The following is an 18,411-nucleotide window of genomic DNA, read 5'->3' on the forward strand; positions in this document are numbered from 1 at the left end:
TATTTTCGGTTGTTCAACGATTACAAACATCAAAAACTAGTTTTCATCAGTTTGAAAAGTTAGAAAGTTAGTTATAAAGGCAAGCTTATATAGGCATTAATAGGTAAGGTCTTTGAATTTATATTAAAACCGTTTTGAAAACAAGCGAACCTAATGTAAGAAAACACCTTTTCATTCCGGGTTCGACAAATAACACATTGAAAAGTTGTGTATATGTTCTCATAGACAGTATAGGCCCAATTTGAAACAAGTACAACGTTAAATATACGTTTAAGTAAATGTTTCTAAATTACAGTTGTGATTTTTAGCTGTGAAGAGACCCTTCCAACAGATGAGGTTATCTTTACTTAATTTAGTTGTTAAATTATCTAACTCCATTGCTACGTGCGGTTAGATAGAATACTCTAACTTTTTGCGGGCCGAAAAGTTTTACTATTACAGCAGAAATAGTTTACAAGAAAAAGTTTTTATTATAGGTGCTGTACATTTTCTCAATATTACGAATAACCAAAAAACACAAGGTAATACAACTGCTTAGAAGATGTCTATTGAGTTGCAATCACCATGGCTAGTTTAGACAACTCATCTGTTGATTTTGGTGATTCACTCGGCTAACCCTGCTGGCTGAGAGTTAAAATGTTCGACATGAAATCGCTGCCAGTCGTAGCAGGTGCAGCGAGAAAAACAATTTTTAGACAATGGGAGATACATATCGCTAAAGCTGACACATTGTGACAAGGACAAATATTATGGTTGTTAAGGTTAAAAAGCGTGCAATTCCAACAAAGACTTTTTATCACAATAGATGTTGGAGAGCAACCTGGGAACGTAGGCTACTACAAGGAGTGTGCGCAAGTTACTCAGAGCAAGTTCCCCAATATCAATCGACAGTTGAAGTGTTTATCAGAAGAGAAATTCATAAATTTCAATCAATAACTATAAAACACTTTTGCAAGAAATGGTGTAATATTATTAAAAAATACCTCCCAGGTCGCTGCAGCTGTACATATCCAAGATTTGCTAAAAAAATTCTCGACACATCGATTGTACCAAACCATGTTAATCGAGATGTAACTTTAAAAACGTTCCTGTATACATTCCCTGTGAACCGTATCAATGTTGGTTTAAATCATTTGCTTGTTTACTATGAAGACTGTGCTTGTGCGCAATGTGCACTGTACATTTCTATAAAGGATTTTACTTCCACGCACGGCTACGTGACCGAGGGTGATGCGCTCGTTAGCCCTCAGACTGATATAGAGCCTCGCTGTTGAAAGCTCAACATCGCCCACTAGCAGTTCAGCATTCACTTTTTCATGATGAATAAAACGCTATCTGGGTTTCGCACTAAAAGTCTCTTAACTCTGTATAAAGTCGGAATTAAGAATGCTCAGTAAGTATAAAGCTTGTAAGATTTGAATAAAACAGTCTAATTCTAAGACTAACAAAAGTAGGTCGGGAAGGTACAATTAAATTTTTAAAGCAAGATTAATATGAATTACGTTAATTATAAAGTCAGTGTGCGGCCATTTGATTGGCAATGGTAACAACCTCATTGATCAATGGCCCATGTTTGTCGATTGTGGTGTGACGAACCCGCTGAAACATTGTGTAACCAGTACACCGCGTCCACCGCGATATCCTTTCTGCGGTGATAACCAACAAGCGGCCCAATGCCCACTGAATAAGTCAGGGATTGGAAATAGCGGTTATGGGTTAATGTTTAGGTAGAAGCCAATTGGCACTAACTTGGCAGAAACTAGGCACGCCTACACAGCAGTACAGGCATCGGTAGAATGTCATCATCACTCGTAGTAGCAAGAGACAAGGCGCAGCCAAATCGACAAGCGCTTCCGTCCGGAAGCAGACAAGATTGCGAAATGACAAATCAAGCGTAAAACAACGTAACATTCATACCAACCAATGCGTAAAGGTGACTTTTGTGTAGTGTAATAAACTCATTTTATCACCTTATATATTAGTGGCAAGACACTGAAGTAAATTAAACATATTTGCGCACTACAATATTCCGTTGCTTTCTTTATTAATGAAGAAGAGTTTTCTTATCTTATTTACTTTTTTAAGACAAAAAAGTCGGAATATGTTTAAGTTGTTAAGTTTAATATGTTTGTGGCAATTTTAAATGAACGGTTAAGGTCAGGTCTTCAAAAGATTATAGACTTTAAATCTACAGCTATGCGATAGCTCAGGAGATATAAACAAAACTTCTATATACATCAGGTGGATGCGTAACCGAATATTGTTGCTTTCAAATGCCAGGCTGCCTTCCCACATTCCAGCTTGGTCACTTTTTAATTCATTAGACTTAGATCATGCTAACAACAACTGACTTGATTGTTTCGTACCCACCGCGCTTTTAACGAAATTTAAAACGATTGATCCATCGAGTATAACTTCGGAGTGGCAATTGACGAGTCGACTACCTCCTCAACATGTAACAATCGACGAATATAAGTTTTTTTTCGTTGTTGTGTATTCGCAACTCCTACATGGTCTAGTCACTCTAGTGGTTAGGATTCCTGGCTTTCACCCAGGCGGCCCGGGTTCGATTCCCGGTGTAGGAACACTTAGCATTGGTGGTTCAGTGGTAGAATCCTCGCCTGCCACGCGGGGGGCCCGGGTTCGATTCCCGGCCAATGCAAACTTCTTTTTTAAAGTAACATCGAATATTCTGGATATTGAAAAATCGGGTCCTGGGTGATCATGTAGAATTGTAGATAGATTGGTAAATAGATATATGCTTATACATAGATTAGTAGTAAGCTTTTGATTCTGTGAAATCGCTCTCACGTCATTAAGGAAAGAGCCTATAGCCGTAGCGATCTAGTGAGTAGCTTGCTGCGCAATTTATTCTACTAATCTGTTTCTGTGGCTTGCATCATTATTTTCGGTGGCTGACTATAGGTTGATGGAGCGTTTACAGTACCTCCTCTATGTTTAAAATAAGATTAGGCACGCAGTAGTAATTGAAGGTTTTTCTTTCGACATAAAACATTGGCAATATAAAGTCTTACAAGCCTACATGTGGTTAGACCGTTATAGCCTAAAACGAGCAATAGGACTTTTTTTCATTGCAAACGTAGTGTTAGTTCATATTATATGAGTCATATCAAACAAATTTACCAGATATAAAGACATGAAGTCAAACATTTTTTCCGCCAGTCGTCTGCAAAGTGGATCCAAGATTCGAACGAAAGTTACATTCAAAATATCAAACCCTGTTGTTCGTTGGTAGAAATGCTGAAGTTAATTGCAGAAGTTACAACGACTTTGTACACACATAATGTCGGAAAAAGACTTGCATTGTCCTGGAATCGAAACATAAAATTCTGTACAAACTTTATATAATATAATGTCTTATTAACTTTAACAACGATTTAGGTTTGACGAATTTTAGCATAAATCCACTTCAGAATATGTGATGTAGTATGATGCAGATTATACAGTCATGTTGTAGGACCCACGCATGAAACGTCTTGACCCATTTCCTCATTTCAATAGTTTCGACCATTAAAAAAAAAAAACAATTTTACTGTAGCTGGTTCCCACGATTTGCTTAAGATTTGAGATATGTAACACATTGTAAGCTTTTGTTGCGCGTATTGCTTTGGAAATAGAAAATTACAACTTTGTGCGGTCATTTTACGTTGGACCAGTATTGGTTGTTTTGTAAGATTTCTGAGTGACACGTTTGCATGTTTCACCGATATAAGAAAAGTGTCACAAAGCAGTTTTCAGCATTTAACGAATGGCTGCGCTTTTGGCGTCAAGCCACAGAATGCACATGATTCAAACCAATTATGACGTTATCGGAATGTCACCTGCGGCGGTTACGCTGATTGCTGAGAAAAAACGAGTTGAGCTTGAGCCGCGAAGGAAACAGCGGGGACTTAGCTGTTCTACAAGACGGACGAAGGTTACCACTAAACTGTTCAGAGATCTTTTTTGACTGTGTTCGAAAAGATTATATTGGTGTTTGACCTTTGATAACGCTTTGTTGCGAAGATTTAATGCAAGACCAGGCCTAAGTGTCTTACTAGGAAAAGAACATCTTTGTTTTATGTTTTCAAAGTCCACAAAGATAATTAATCTCTACACATCAATGGCATATGGCACTTTACTGTTTTGCCTCATTGGCTTCCGACATCACTTTTCGTTCAGAAACTCCACTGTTTCGAAGAAGCTGCTTTCACTATTGGCAGTTGACCTCCGTTGGTAGTCGAGTCTCGAACTATGCCTTGAAGACCTAAACCCGACATTTGACATGTATGAGAAGTTATACGTTGCATGTGTTATGTTTTGTTGTCCTCACTCTTAGATTTAAAGGCACCTCTTTTATTTAAAAACAGTTTAGTTAAGTTTCGTTGACAGAGCTCATTTCAGGAGCTCCAATATCAAACTGACCGTGCGACTACCAGTCGGACACAAGTCGAAAACAGACACATGTGCTTAATTAAGCACGAAAAAGCGTAATCGGCCGATAGGGAGAAACGCAATAAATACAGGGCAAAAACAAGTGTAACATTCTCCTCCTTCCCACAAAACTGTAGACACTCAATACATGCTTAGCCAAAAATACGTGCAGAAACGATCACTAAATAAACACTCAAACAACAAGGATATAAATCGTTAGTGACGCACTTAAACTGTAAAATCTTAGTATAAATAAAATAATATAAAAAACGCATAAAAACACAAAGTAACGCAACAGTTTGCTAATAATAACTATTCATATACGTGCGTGAGTGAAGTGAAAAGATGAGTTTATTATCGTACTCTACCTTTCAACAAATGGGTAAAATAAAGGACTACGTTTAATGCGCTGTGGACGGTTTGGAGAATGCAAAACACCATCGCTTACAAAACTATTATTCTGCACGGTCTTGAAGATGAAGGATGTTTTCACACTTTGGAGTAAAAATTTACCAACAAGATCTGCCTTCAACCTAAGATTCCTTCCAGTGAGCGGGAGCGGGTAATGAGGAGAAACTCCAGTTTCCTCGTAAACACTTGAATTGTAAGTAACTCGATCAAACCGCCCACTCTGAGCTCCTTTATTGAAAATACGTATGATGCAGCTTAAAAGTACAATTTGAAATCTTGAAAATATTTTACCGTTTACAGTTTAAAAGAGCATTTTCATTGTTATTGGTTGGTTTGTCATGGTTGAAACTTTGGCCACCACTGATGATGAAACTTCAGATGTGGCCTGGCCATCTATTTCACTTCTTGCCCACTAATAGGCCTCAGGTGCAAATCACGTTCGCATGCATTTACACTGTGGCTATTTGCACATGACTACGCACTATGCAAATAGTTTGCTTTGTGAGGATGGCCACATTTATACAAGAAAAAAATGAATTACGACGTCAGGGAAAATTTGATCCGAGCAATATGACGTATAAATGTAGCATGACTCTGTGCAAGTTTTCTGACCACAAACCTTGTATTCCCGGTGAGTTTGTCCGCATTGTTTTCTTGTTTGTAAAAGTCGGTAACCTTGTTAAGTTTTTCATGAACCCAAGAGTAATGTCCGATGTTTTCGAGCAAAAAAAAGTAAACAAAGTCATTCCAATTAAACCTGTACGCCACAATACCTGGAACTTACTCTTATAGACTATTTCTGTACTGGAAGAAAATATTTTAGAATTTTTTTGATGACTCAACTTCTGATGCAGCTGAAACATTCGTACTTGACTGATTGCTCATGGTTTCAGTTTACTATGAACACAAACACAAGTGAAGATGTTAAACAACTCAAACCTTTATGTTAAAACAGTGTGAATTAATGCACTTTTCTGTCGTGTCCACATAAAGAAGGAATAGATTAGAGTATATTTTTTGGCATACAAACTTTTCTACAAGTGCTGGGTATTAAAGTGGATACTCAATTTCTTTCAAAAATTTAAATGTCACTATCCATGACATCACTCGTCAGAATAATATCTGTTAAAAAAAAACATGAAGTTTGAACGTTTTTATTTAAAGATAAAGTAGAAACATTTCTGAAGTAAATTTTATATGGAACACCTTACTTTTGTAATGCATGAGTCTTGTTTTATGTGTTCAGCTCTGTTGTTGCCAGTCACTTGTTCACGGTACTTTGGCCAGGGCTTTGGAGCCGAAATCCCGGAGCCGTGCATTTTCAATGGAGCTGGAGTCAATTGTTTGAAAAATAGCTCCGGCTCCGATGTATTTCATAAGATTTAAGATGCTCGATGAAAGAAGACTTGATAGAGGCAATATTATTCCTTCGTGCGACTGGTATTTGAACACTTTTTTGTGCAGAAATGTTTTGTGTTCATTGATTGTGTTGTTTGGTTTGATTATTTTGAAACGCTAGATATTCCAAATTGAGCGTTTGTCCTTAGCTGGAGCTGGAGCTAATTCATCATAAAAGAGAACTCCGGAGCTGGGACAATTTAACATTTATGCCTGCTCCAAAGCCCTGCTTATAGCTTACCCTAACAACTTGGGCATTAAGCAGAAAAATTTCTCCTAAAACTGCCACGAAACATAGCAGATTTGAAGTAAACGATACATATAAACATTATTGTGTAAGCTAATCGAAGAAGAATATACAGCTTTTTTAACCATTGCTGTAGAAATAGTGTGACATGAACATGTGATGCTTACAACGTAAAACACTGTCAACTCCAAAACTAATTTTTTATGCGATAATAGAAACACTGTCGAAACTCAACGAAAATTTGCTTCTTTTTCACTTCTGTTTCTTTCTCCTTTGAACTTCTCGGTAAAGCAAAGGCCTCGGTATGCAGACATACAGTACCTCCATGTAAAGCTGAAACACTCACTGCAAGTTCCATAAGATCTGGCTGAGGTCTACGTTGGCTTTTATGTTAAGTTACATAAAGAAGTTTTTTTTAAAGGAATTTAGTGAATACGCAAAGCATGACGTTTACTTTCAAATCAAAATTTTTTTTTTGATATGTTTTTTCATTTGTTTAACTCTATGGGCATGATTCCGTAACAAAATAATGAACGTAAAAAAGCTATTTCTATAAAATTAACCAGGCGTTTTTATTAAAAGATCCATTTGCAAGAACTATCTTGTCCTTCAGCGACAACAATATCTAAGGGTGAAAAACGATTCAGAGAAAAGCATTGCACTGTTATCGTCCATTTCCGCTGGTCTACTCGCCATGCTACCGTCTATTTCCTACCATTTCTTCACTGTACCGAATTCTTTACGTTTTTTTCTGTCATTTAGCGCTGATTACTTTGTTTTCTAATTCCGAAAGGCAAAACACAATTAACATGTGTAACGCGCCGCAGATATTATGCAAACTCTTACACATTTTATGTCACATGCTTGACTGACCATGCATCTGGACGCCATATCGAACAAGTCCAGTGTAAAATCGTTGTAAAATAAGAACTTAGGCAACATATTTTCAAAATTGTTTCTTTATCACGTAAAGGTATTCATATGGTGGGGTCGCTTTATTTTATGCATGTGCAGCTATATGTGATGTTTTGCAGCTATCTGCATCAACAATGTTCAACTTTGTTCGTCAGTTAGGAGCAGCTATGTGGATGTTTACATGATGCAGTTGATAAAATTATTATTTTAACTAGTGTTAATTGGTTTGTTTTTAAGTGTGAGAGGGTAGATAAAAAAAAACCACCACACAGTGAGCTTTTTCATTAAGATTAGTAAAGGAAAGGAAATGCTTGTGTAACGATTATTTTCTCGTTCATGTAGCCGAGCTTAATTTCACATTAACGTTGAACCGTTACACCTTTAACTATGAGACTGTGCAGCGTTATCACGCTAATGAAACAAACCGATGATCTTCGAAAAGCCACATTTAATTGGTCTCAATCAGACGCCGACTCAGACTATAACCTCCCTAAAAAGCGCACAATCTTTATATATAACAAGGGTGCCAAATCACGTGATTAAAATAGTTAACAAAAGCGTAAAAGGTGCTGATTGGTAAAAACGCTTCAAACGAAAACACGATGATAAGTAACAACACAACATGTGACGAACAAAGTCCGTAACTCTTGAACGCCCCCTTTGTATCATTTGTCCTTTGACGTTAATTATAGGAATTATAGGTTAATTATACGGTACTAATTAACCATTGATAACACAGGAAGAAACTTGTGACGAACCCATCAGTAGTTTAAAACCACCAAACAAGGAGTCAAAAAATGAAATAAACCAAAAATCTGCATATAGCTACACAAATAGAGTGACCTCTTCACATATGCTACTCACTTGAGTGAAATCTTTAAAATCCAATGCCCAGAACAATTGTACTGTAAGTAAAGAGAGAATCAAAGTGGCCCGACAATTTCCTTTCTTTTGTTTTGGTATTCGCATTGTTGTTTTCTAATAAATTTTGTACAAAAAATATTTTAGATCTTACGATGTTATATATTTACAATAACAAGCTATACAGGAACTATACAGCATGAAATCGAAAAGCGAATCGCAGTAAGCTACTGCACGGTAATACGCGTCTACAGCTTGCTGCGTTCTGAAAAAATTAATTACTCACTGAGCGAATAGAGAATAGACGCATCACATAAACGACGCGCTTAACTGGTTAAGTATAGGCGATTGAAAAAATCTTGCCACCCAAAAAAGGCAGTATGGTTTTAATGATTTGATGCAGAACAATTCTGCGTATATCGCTATGCTGATAATGTCGTACCCGCTTTATTCTCTCAGTCTTTATTCTCTCAGTCTCAGTAAAGTGATGCGCTTCCACTCGAGACTATGTATTTCAAGATAGGTATGATACAGCTTGAAGGCCAGGGAACAAAAATTCCCGACAGCAATTTGTCGAAAATGTGGTTTCCGAAATCGATTTCCCCCAAACCGAAGTTTACTACAAACTACATTACTTTTTGTAGAGATCTTTGCAAAATAAAATATCGGTATTAACCTAGAATAGAATCGTTGATCGTAGAAAGCCACAAAGAGCAGATTTATAAACATTTTATGAAAATTTGGTCGTTATTTTTTGTTTTCAAAATAGTGATTATTAACACATTAATTATAGTTTATGCGAAATTAAACGAGAAATAAATATTAAAGACAAAAAAGCAACCAGAATAGAAGCGCAAATGACTCTCTTTCAAAGCAGTGAATAAAAAAGCGTCAAACTTGATTGATTAAAGTTTTTATTGAAAACACGCTAAAAAATACCAACGAATAACACAACTGCAGATTTATTTATAAATTGCAACAAAGAGCGGCGCAAAACCGTATCCAGATGCACATAAAAGTAGAAAATGGTCCATTGGCGGTTTTGCGTAAGAAGACTTGTAAGTACATACATAGCACTGACACCGGCTTCAACTTCACCAACCAGGCTGCTGCTTAAACACTTCATACATTGGGCAACCTGCAACTTTCCTGCATGTTCATTTATATCCACACCAGCGCTTATAGATTTATGTTCAAATAAATATTCTTCATTAATTACAGAAGGCACGCACGGTATAAACAATAAGAAACAAATGTCGTAATATACGAAACTTTATATTATGTTCTTATTGAAACGGGGATTGGATTGGAAAGTACGCTGTAGTGTTTCATCACGTGGTTGGAAAGAAATTGAACATATTTCAAATGATCAATCTATAGCAATAATATGGAGCACAAATTTAAACGCATCACAAATAAAGTATCTATCAGTAACGTGATTAAAGTAAATATAATTAATAGTCATTATTTAAACCATTCTTTATTTTCATCATTGCAGAATCTTTCCTCTAGCTCCACCTCTACTGGTGTTCCTAAAGAAAACTGTTTCTTAATGAAATGAATTTTAAAGAGAAGTTCCTGATTTGAGGGATTCTGGTTATTTCGTAAAAAAGTCAACATTTTAAAGCACGAATATACTTTATTAAAATATTTTAACATGGAACTAGTTGTTCCGCCTTATAATAATCTTTCTCAGCTTGTTATAGTAAACGTTAAATACCTTTTCTGCGACGAACATTTGTTTGTTGCGAACATATCTCACAGCATAGATTCAACAACAGCAGGCAAACAAGTGCAAAGACAAACAACGCAAGCATCGCAAAATCAAAGTGCCCCATGTCTTTGTTCAAACTATTCAAAACTTCGATGAGATCTGCAAGGAAAAAGTACTTGTGCGTCGATATAAAGTTTATTTTAATAAAAAAAAGTCAATTTTAAACCAAAAAAGAAACGACTTTATTGTTTGAGGCGAAATTAGCCCAAAGCTCAAACAGCACTGAATTTTGATGCCTTGCTTAGAATTCTTTCTGAAAATACTGACGTAATCCTGAATTGAACTTAAAAATGAGTCGAAGGTGCTTTGAACATCACTTCGAAAATTGTTTCCCACTATATTTTTGAAATTAATTCAAACTTAAGTTATGTTCAAGTTCAAACTCGACCTGGTACTCGGCCACAAATCCTTGATCGATTTGAACTTTACCATTTATCATTTCCTGATGATAACTAGAAAATATATTAACATGAATGTTTGCGTTTCTGAAAAGATTTATATTTGTCACTTACATATTTGCGTCAGACCAAATTATTGCACTGAAATCGGGAAACCCTCATAATCTAAATCCTAAACTTCAGCTTTTAACGACAAACTCGGTGTTGTTGTTAACGACAAATCTTAAAAAAAACTTAGAAATATCTACATGACAAGTTTACAAGCAATTTGAAATAAATTGAATTAAATTTGAGATTGACGTAAATTAAGAAAGAGCAGACGTAAACAACGCGATATGAGTGTTCGTGTGGAATTTATGCTCAAAGAAATAAAAAAGAAGCGTACAGAGCCACCTAATGGTCTACATTTACCATCACATAAAAATTTGCTCAAATGTTGTGCAAACTTACATGGCAGTTTTTCTTTTGTGGCATATTCTAAAGGGAAACACTAAAAGCAAAGACTACGCAGCTTATTATTATATATTTGGCTATGCGTAGTGAGTACAATCACTACAACGCATTGCACAAAGCAAAATCGTGTTGATAGCAGAAAAGAGGTCATTTCCAACTCCATAAAAAAAGGTTAGGGTCGTCGATGATGTCATTGCGTTATGAATTTACAAATGAACCGGACTGGAGAGTATGGCAGCTTTCACCAAGACCTTGCTGGGCGTGCAGAAGCAAACTTCCGGTGTGCACTGCAAATCGTGGCCAAAGGCTTCCCGGCTTTTATACAGGCAAGGATGCGATCTTTTGCATCAGAAATCGGGGAAAAAATCAGTGTTCTTTTTCGTGGAGATACTGATTTTTTGTGGTGTACGCCGTTTTGGTAAAACAGTCTCGGATATACTCTTGCCATGCTCGGCAGTATGGCGGATAAGCTCTAATGATTGGCCAAATTTCCATAACAAACGATGAAAATTTTCCGGCGCACAGATAAATCGATTTATAAATTTATAATTGCAACTGTTAGACTAGAAATGCATTTGAGAAAGATTGAAAATGTGCAGAACCAAGATCTCGGCGAATCTGCCACGAAACACAGACTGACCAAGCCCCAATTTGGCTTAGTATATGCTGTACAGTTTTCACCATACTGATATACAACTTAGTACACCCAATCTTCAACACACAGCGCCGTTTCCAGAATGTGCTGTGCTGGAGCTTCCAGAATACTACACCAGGCCTGCAGGCTACAGCAATGCAACAGAACCTGAAATCTGGCGGCCAACTCAGCCCAGCACTCGCAGATGACCAAAAATGTTAAAGCGCCAGAAGCCAATTTCAAGACGCCAAATGCAGAGTAAAATGGCTTCTGGCGCCTGGAGATCAAAAGAAAGAAAAATATTTTTAACTCGGCACAGTAGCCGAGTGATTCGAGCGCTGGAATCGCACTATTCTGGCTCGTGTTCCATGTCCAGTTGTGCTAACGATGTAATGCTTCTGGGCAACGCAATAACGACACATTAATTGCTCTTGTTCTGTGGGCAGTTCTAAATTCGTGCAATAAGAACCAAATAATCCAAAAAACAAATAAAAAATAGCTTAACAATCGGAACTTGCAGAATGGCTAACTCGGTAACCGGGCCTCATCTTCCCCCTTTCGGAGGACCTTGTCTCCGGTGTTTGACTGCAGGGATTCTTGGCTGGTTGGGCCTAGAGTAGGGAGAGATGATTTGATGAGTGCCAAGATAGTGTTGGAGATAAGAGAGAGAAGTTGCTTGTGCAGCTCATCCAGTCTCACCATCCACCATCTCACTCACCATCTGTAGCGATTGGGCTCGCAAGTCATTTGATAATATCCAAAGCAATGTGACCACCTGACACCTTAATGGGTATTAACAATGTTCGAGTGTACATATTTCTAAGCTGCTTAGACTTTGCGTTTGTGTTACAGTGTTAAAGTGATAGCGGGCGAGCGACAAGTGAGTCTCTTATCCTGTACAACAACATAACAAAAAATATTTTTAACGATCATTTAAACTCTACGGCATTCGTCGTCGATTATCTTGTGGAATTCTGGATCTTACATTATTCGGAGTTTAAACGATCTTGCGAGTCAGTGGATGTAATAGGAGAAATGGAGAATGCTTAAAGTTTATTGATGTGGCCAGCATCTTCGTGGCGAAATGACTTTAGATTTTTCCAAGCAGATCTAGCTTTGCTTGTGAGTGGATTTCTAATTGATTGAATCCTTCAAAAGCTCTGATTAAATTCCAGTTGATTTACTGCGGCGCCAAAACTTTTACCCAATAAACATGAAATACACGAAACGTACTGTTTAAAGAGACGTTAATCAATAAATGAACTTCCGAATACAATAGCGTATTAAGCGAAATTGTTGTTATTCATTTCTCAAGTATATGGGCTTGTCGGCGTCATCTCTAAAGCACCGAATAGCCACTCTGTTTACTTTTCTTAAAATCCCATTCAATCGATTCCAAGCAACCGTTACAGCTTAAAAGACCTTTGGCGTTTATCAAAACATATTGATATTTTTGTTCAGGAATTTATCATTGTTTACTTTTGATATGCAAATGGCGCAATTGTTTGATTCGACCTTCTTGTAAAGGATTTGTTACGTCATTTTGGGTCATTGTGCGATAAATGTTGAAAACAACTGTTTTAACTTGTCGTGTTTGTCACAGAGTTATTAATCAAGTACTGTATCATTTTCTTACTGCACGAACTCCCTAGTCAGAAACGTCAAAGGAATATGCAATAGAATACGGCACTCGGTTATATTAAAACACTTCGTGAACTATTGTAGTCGGCGACTCAACCAAATCAAAAAACGACGCACTGTTTTAAACGAACAAACTTATCTTTTTGCATTACAATTACGCACTGTGCTATAAAATTGTACGATTTCAAAGGACACGTTGCACTGAACAGAGATGAGTCGCATCCGAAATACGACACAATAAATATAACTGATTTTGTACGGAAAACGTATAGCTTGTTAACTGACGTCCTTTGCACATTATGGACCCTACACAAATTGTTTATGCTTATACTTATAGCTCATTTCTTAATAATTATGCGCTATGGGCTACCAATCTACTACCTATATATTTTTAATCCAATTGGTAATTGGAATACTTGAATCCATAATTAGATTTATTAGCAACCCGCCATCTTGCCGCCTGTCACAGGAAACTTTTGAGCGAACGCAACAGCCAGAACATAAATAAAAAATCTTAATAAAAAATCCCGAATGCTTTTCTTATTGAATTTGACAAAGCTGAATACGATGTAAACTGCATTGCAATGTTAACTTAAGAGATAACACTTCGTGTCTCAAATCGGGACTCTCTTAATTAGACGTTTCCTACAGCACAAACAATAAAATAAAGCACATGGTGCATCCTCCTGGGTGCTGCATAGACTCCGTAAGGCTGTCTGATTGCTGAAAACAACTTGTGCGCTTGCATCGTAAGCAGCAAAGCAAAACAGAACGCAATCAGATTCGGATTTTATCAGTCAACCGTGAACACATAAGAAACGTCTGTTCCTCGCAGATAAAGCACGAATAAGCTTTGTTAAGCGTATGTCGACACCGCTGAATTTGAAATCGCTATAGCAACATCGAAATCAAATAAGCAAAAAGTCAAGGACAGAGAACAGTATGTGAGCTTAAAATCTCATCGCCAAAACTTCATTATCCGACCATTGAGGCAAACAGAGAAGCTCAATAGTGGGAAACCGGGGGTAGATTTGTGAGAATTCTTCGCTGAGTTTACGTCGTGCAAAGACTAAAACCTTCGTCCGGGAATAATGATTCTAGTTTTTCAACGTATTTTTATTAGTTCTTTTAAATACCTTAAATAATGTTTTGTTCCACAGAACAAAAGTGAAAATGTATATTATACAAGAAAGAAAGCGTACGTTGGAATGTATGTTCTATGTTTCGTCGATATTAACATCATCACCACTGTTGTGTTGTGGTCATCCGAACATTAACGACACATGTCAAAAACGACCAATTAGCATAAAAAAGCGCTGTGTTAATAATAATAACAATATTTATACAGCGCTATATTTCGTTAAAAATAACCGCTCAAAGGCGCTTTATAAGGCCTTGTTCCACTGCAGTGTTTGGTGCCGCCAATTACGCATGAGCAGGTTTCTTTGAGAAGGACAAACCGTTCAGTTTCATCATCAGCAAAACCGGTGTAGATCTCCGCTTATCATTTTTGTTTGATTTTACATCTCAGAGGTTCTGGTTTAATGCGGCATTACTCTGGAGGGAGGAGCTGGAACCCGGTTGCTTTCATCTTCAAAAATAACATTTGAAGCACCGGCAAATATAGGTCAAACGACCTCATGGTCGAGTGAACATGGAAAAGACCGGACTGGACAGTTGGTACTGGACTGATTCAATCATGATGCGTTTATAGCATGTTGGTTATAAAAATCAGGCTTACTTTGATCTCCAAGCATATGACCTTATAATTTGGCAAGCACCCAATTGCGAACCGTTTTAAAAATTCCTTTTAATGTTATTGTTAATTAATGTTAATTTTAGTGAGGTGCATGTGTTACATTTTGTTGTCCTCACTCTTAGATTTACAGATTTACAAGCTCATCTTTTATTTAAATAGAGTTTAGTTAAGTTTCGTTGACACAGCTCATTTCAGGAGCTCCAATGTAAAAACTGACCATGCGACTACCTGTCGGACAGAAGTCGAAAAAAGACACATGTGCTTAATTAAGCACGAAAAAGCGTAATCGGCCGCAAGGGAGAAACGCAATAGGGCAAAAACAAGTGTAACACATGTTGCATATGACGTTTTGAAACCGTTTTTTGACGATTGTTCATTTTAAAAATAAACTATTCTGAGAGAAACCTCACCCTTCACCCCACCCCATCAACTCTGTTTCACTTATATAACTTTTATAACTTTTATTGGGCACCTATTACAAATAATGTCTTGATTTACATAGTGATTAGAGAACATCGATTCCACACCGAATATTCTTTTAAACGATGAGCCTAAAATAATTAAAATAATCGTCATAAAATGATAATCTCCTGAAGGTATGGAAATTGGTGCATGGTTTTCTTTTGTGATTGAGAACGCTTAAAAGACAGCGTTGCTCATTATTACCTAAAATTTCAGTTGGCCTTATTATTGATGTTTGACTTTGATCGCAAATACATTTACTAATCATTCTTAAATCATAAAACCACTTGTTGATGTTTGTGACAGTTGACGGACATCTCCCGAATGCGAATCCATTTGTACAGTAATTAAAAACGCTTAAAAGACGGCATTGCTCATTATTACCTAAAATTTCAATTATGACGTCATTATTGATGTTGCAAATACAAACAAGAAATATTTTTTCACAAATAAATTTACTAATCATTAGATCATAATACCACTTGATGTTTGTGAATCAGTTGATATGGTTGCAGTAATGACGTCACTTTAAAATTTTTAACTTTCTGCCGTAAAATAGCGATCACGTGGCCAGGTCCTGAATAAATGTTTTTAAAAAAATTCCAAGGTAAATGGCGCGAATGAGTCGAAAATTGGGTAAAGTCAGTTTCAACCAGTATGTATGGTTGCAAATAAATGCACTTTAAATGCATTGTAAGAAGTCATAGCAACTTACCTTGGGCATAGTTTGTTTTCCTTTATGTTATAAATATTGAATATGGATTCCACGCCAAATATCCTTATGGATTCCGCATATTGATCGTTAATTTCTAACGATGAAACTTTTTCTTTGCCAGGAAAAATTGTTGCCTTAACTTCAACAGCTTATCTTTTCAATAAGAAAGTTAATTACTTACACACTAATGTTGTTAAAAAAATGAACGCGACACTGAAACGAATCTTATAAAACTCACACAAATAAAAATAAACCGTTCTTCTTCTTTCGTATGAGTTCGGCTCAAGCATATTCGGCTACCAATTGCAGCCATCTCTTCCCTTCCTCGTCAGGGGTCTTTAGGTCGTCTTGGCCTATGGGTGGGTGCAGGACACGACAGTCGAAGAGGATATGTTCTGCTGTTTGTGATTCTGCACCGCAAATGCATGATGATGATGTTTTAAGGCCCCAGCGGTGCATAAACCGTTAATATACGCAACGCGCTTTAAAAAACCAAAATAATATTGATAGAAAACATTATTTCAACACATTCATTTTAGCATTTTTGTCAGTTTCACCGGTGTGGCGACTATCGTTAACTGAAAAATCGTGGTAAAGCGAGATCGATCTTCTAATAACTTTAGTTTATTGTAAACCTTTTGCCTAATAACATACAACACATTAAACAAAAGCTGTGCGCTATGAGATACCGAGGTCGTAGGAAATTGAACGGAGAAACGTTCGCACGCTTTTTCAATTCTGCCGGTGGTGCAGGCGATGGTTTTCTCACGTACACACCTCAGCTATTTCTTTATCGACAACCTAGTTTGTTGACTTTAACTAAATTAATTAATTAATAACGTATTGGTTCCTTAACAAAACAATTTCTTCTAAAGTAGGCAAACAAATTTTATTAAGCATTGCCGTTGATATTTGAACATGTTCAACAAAATTTTAAAACCTGCTTTTGTTGCGTATATGTGTTTTTACAATGTTATGTCAAAGAAAGTAATTAATTATTTATAGCGCATGTTTCAGCAGTTGCTAATGTCCCGCAAGGTGTACCGAGATGGTATATAAATTACTATTAAAAAAAACATGTACCGATGCAACTGGAAAAGATTGCACTTTCATAACTAATTTCACAGTTTTTTTATCCGAACGTAAACATTAGATTCAGCTTCAGTTAAACTCAGTTAAATGGCTGAAATAACCATTTTGCATTTCACCCAATCTCTTAATCTAACCGCTTATCTTTCAAAACACGGACTACGCGAATTACTTGTGGTGAAATAATAGTCACTTAAAGCAATAATCAACCCGCTGTTACGTTTGCGGCAACTTTACAATAAAGCCAAACTCACACGGTCGTCATGTTTCTATTGATTCTACTACTACGCAGTCATCTGCTTAACGATTAATTAATTATCCTTGCTTGAATTTGTTGGGCAACTGGATCAAAGTCACGCAAAAACGACGACATTTTGTCACAATTTGGGAGCATATTTAGGTCAAATCAATTAAAACGTCGGAAAGTAGGACGAGCACATACAGTAGACAGTTGGATCAATAACTACCCAAGAGATTAACAATCGTGGCCTGGTGTCTATCCAACGGGATGAGTATCTCTAAATAAAAATTCAGTTTAGAGAAATTCGCATAAACACAAAATATATCATCAAAAAACTTACAGTCTGTGCTTACGTGCTATTCGGCGACTTAGAGCAATGTTTTACTATTTTCGTGCTGGTAAAATAATGTTCTTGCTAATTCATGCTTTTATCGTGTACCTCAAGTAGTTATCCTACGTATTCATACGACGGTATTGGGATATTACTGTAAAATCCATTATGTTAAAATGTCTTCAAACCTCAGAAAGAGTGCACGTAAAGGTCTTACATAATACAACTGTCGCCGAGTTAGAATTTTTCTTTTTAAATTGTTCCAGGTTTATGGCATAACTTGTGGTCTTTAAACTAACGATGCAAAGAACTAAGAACGAATTACAATATACATCACTTACAGCTTGAATGCTGCAAGCGTTCGTTTTAAAGCTTTCTATAATTATGCTGCTAAGCAAAAACAGCTGCTTTATCTAAGCTTGCAATCAGCTGTCAGTGAGAAAAGACTGATCTCGTTCAAACACCGTTTTCTCTCGTAGGCAGGTATCAAGAATGTCAAAGGTGCTTGCATAAGACCTTGCTCGCGCCAGAAGTTTCTTATCTCAGCATCATATATCTTTGTAAGTTAGGGTTTATAAATGCTTGCTGCGCCTACATATCTTTAGTTTTGGAAAACTGTGTGTTTATGATTATCCTTGCACTAAAATG

General features: G+C 36.7%; 1 long non-coding RNA gene and 2 other non-coding genes across 3 annotated transcripts; 2 read left to right on the plus strand and 1 right to left on the minus strand.

Annotated features, from left to right (window-relative positions):
* The first annotated feature begins 2,504 nt into the window (after window positions 1-2,504).
* On the plus strand, window positions 2,505-2,585 carry Trnae-uuc (transfer RNA glutamic acid (anticodon UUC)). Its single transcript has one exon. It is a non-coding gene; the product is annotated as a tRNA-Glu (tRNA).
* Window positions 2,586-2,591: 6 nt separating this feature from the next.
* On the plus strand, window positions 2,592-2,662 carry Trnag-gcc (transfer RNA glycine (anticodon GCC)). Its single transcript has one exon. It is a non-coding gene; the product is annotated as a tRNA-Gly (tRNA).
* Window positions 2,663-15,438: 12,776 nt separating this feature from the next.
* Window positions 15,439-17,330, minus strand: LOC143460452 (uncharacterized). Its single transcript, XR_013117887.1, has 3 exons — window positions 16,341-17,330; window positions 16,103-16,255; window positions 15,439-15,964 (listed from the first exon to the last, which is right to left on the minus strand). It is a non-coding gene; the product is annotated as an uncharacterized LOC143460452 (long non-coding RNA).
* Between the last annotated feature and the right edge of the window lie 1,081 nt (window positions 17,331-18,411).

This window comes from Clavelina lepadiformis, chromosome 5 (genome assembly GCF_947623445.1).
Source record: "Clavelina lepadiformis chromosome 5, kaClaLepa1.1, whole genome shotgun sequence".
NCBI classification, from domain to species: domain Eukaryota; kingdom Metazoa; phylum Chordata; class Ascidiacea; order Aplousobranchia; family Clavelinidae; genus Clavelina; species Clavelina lepadiformis.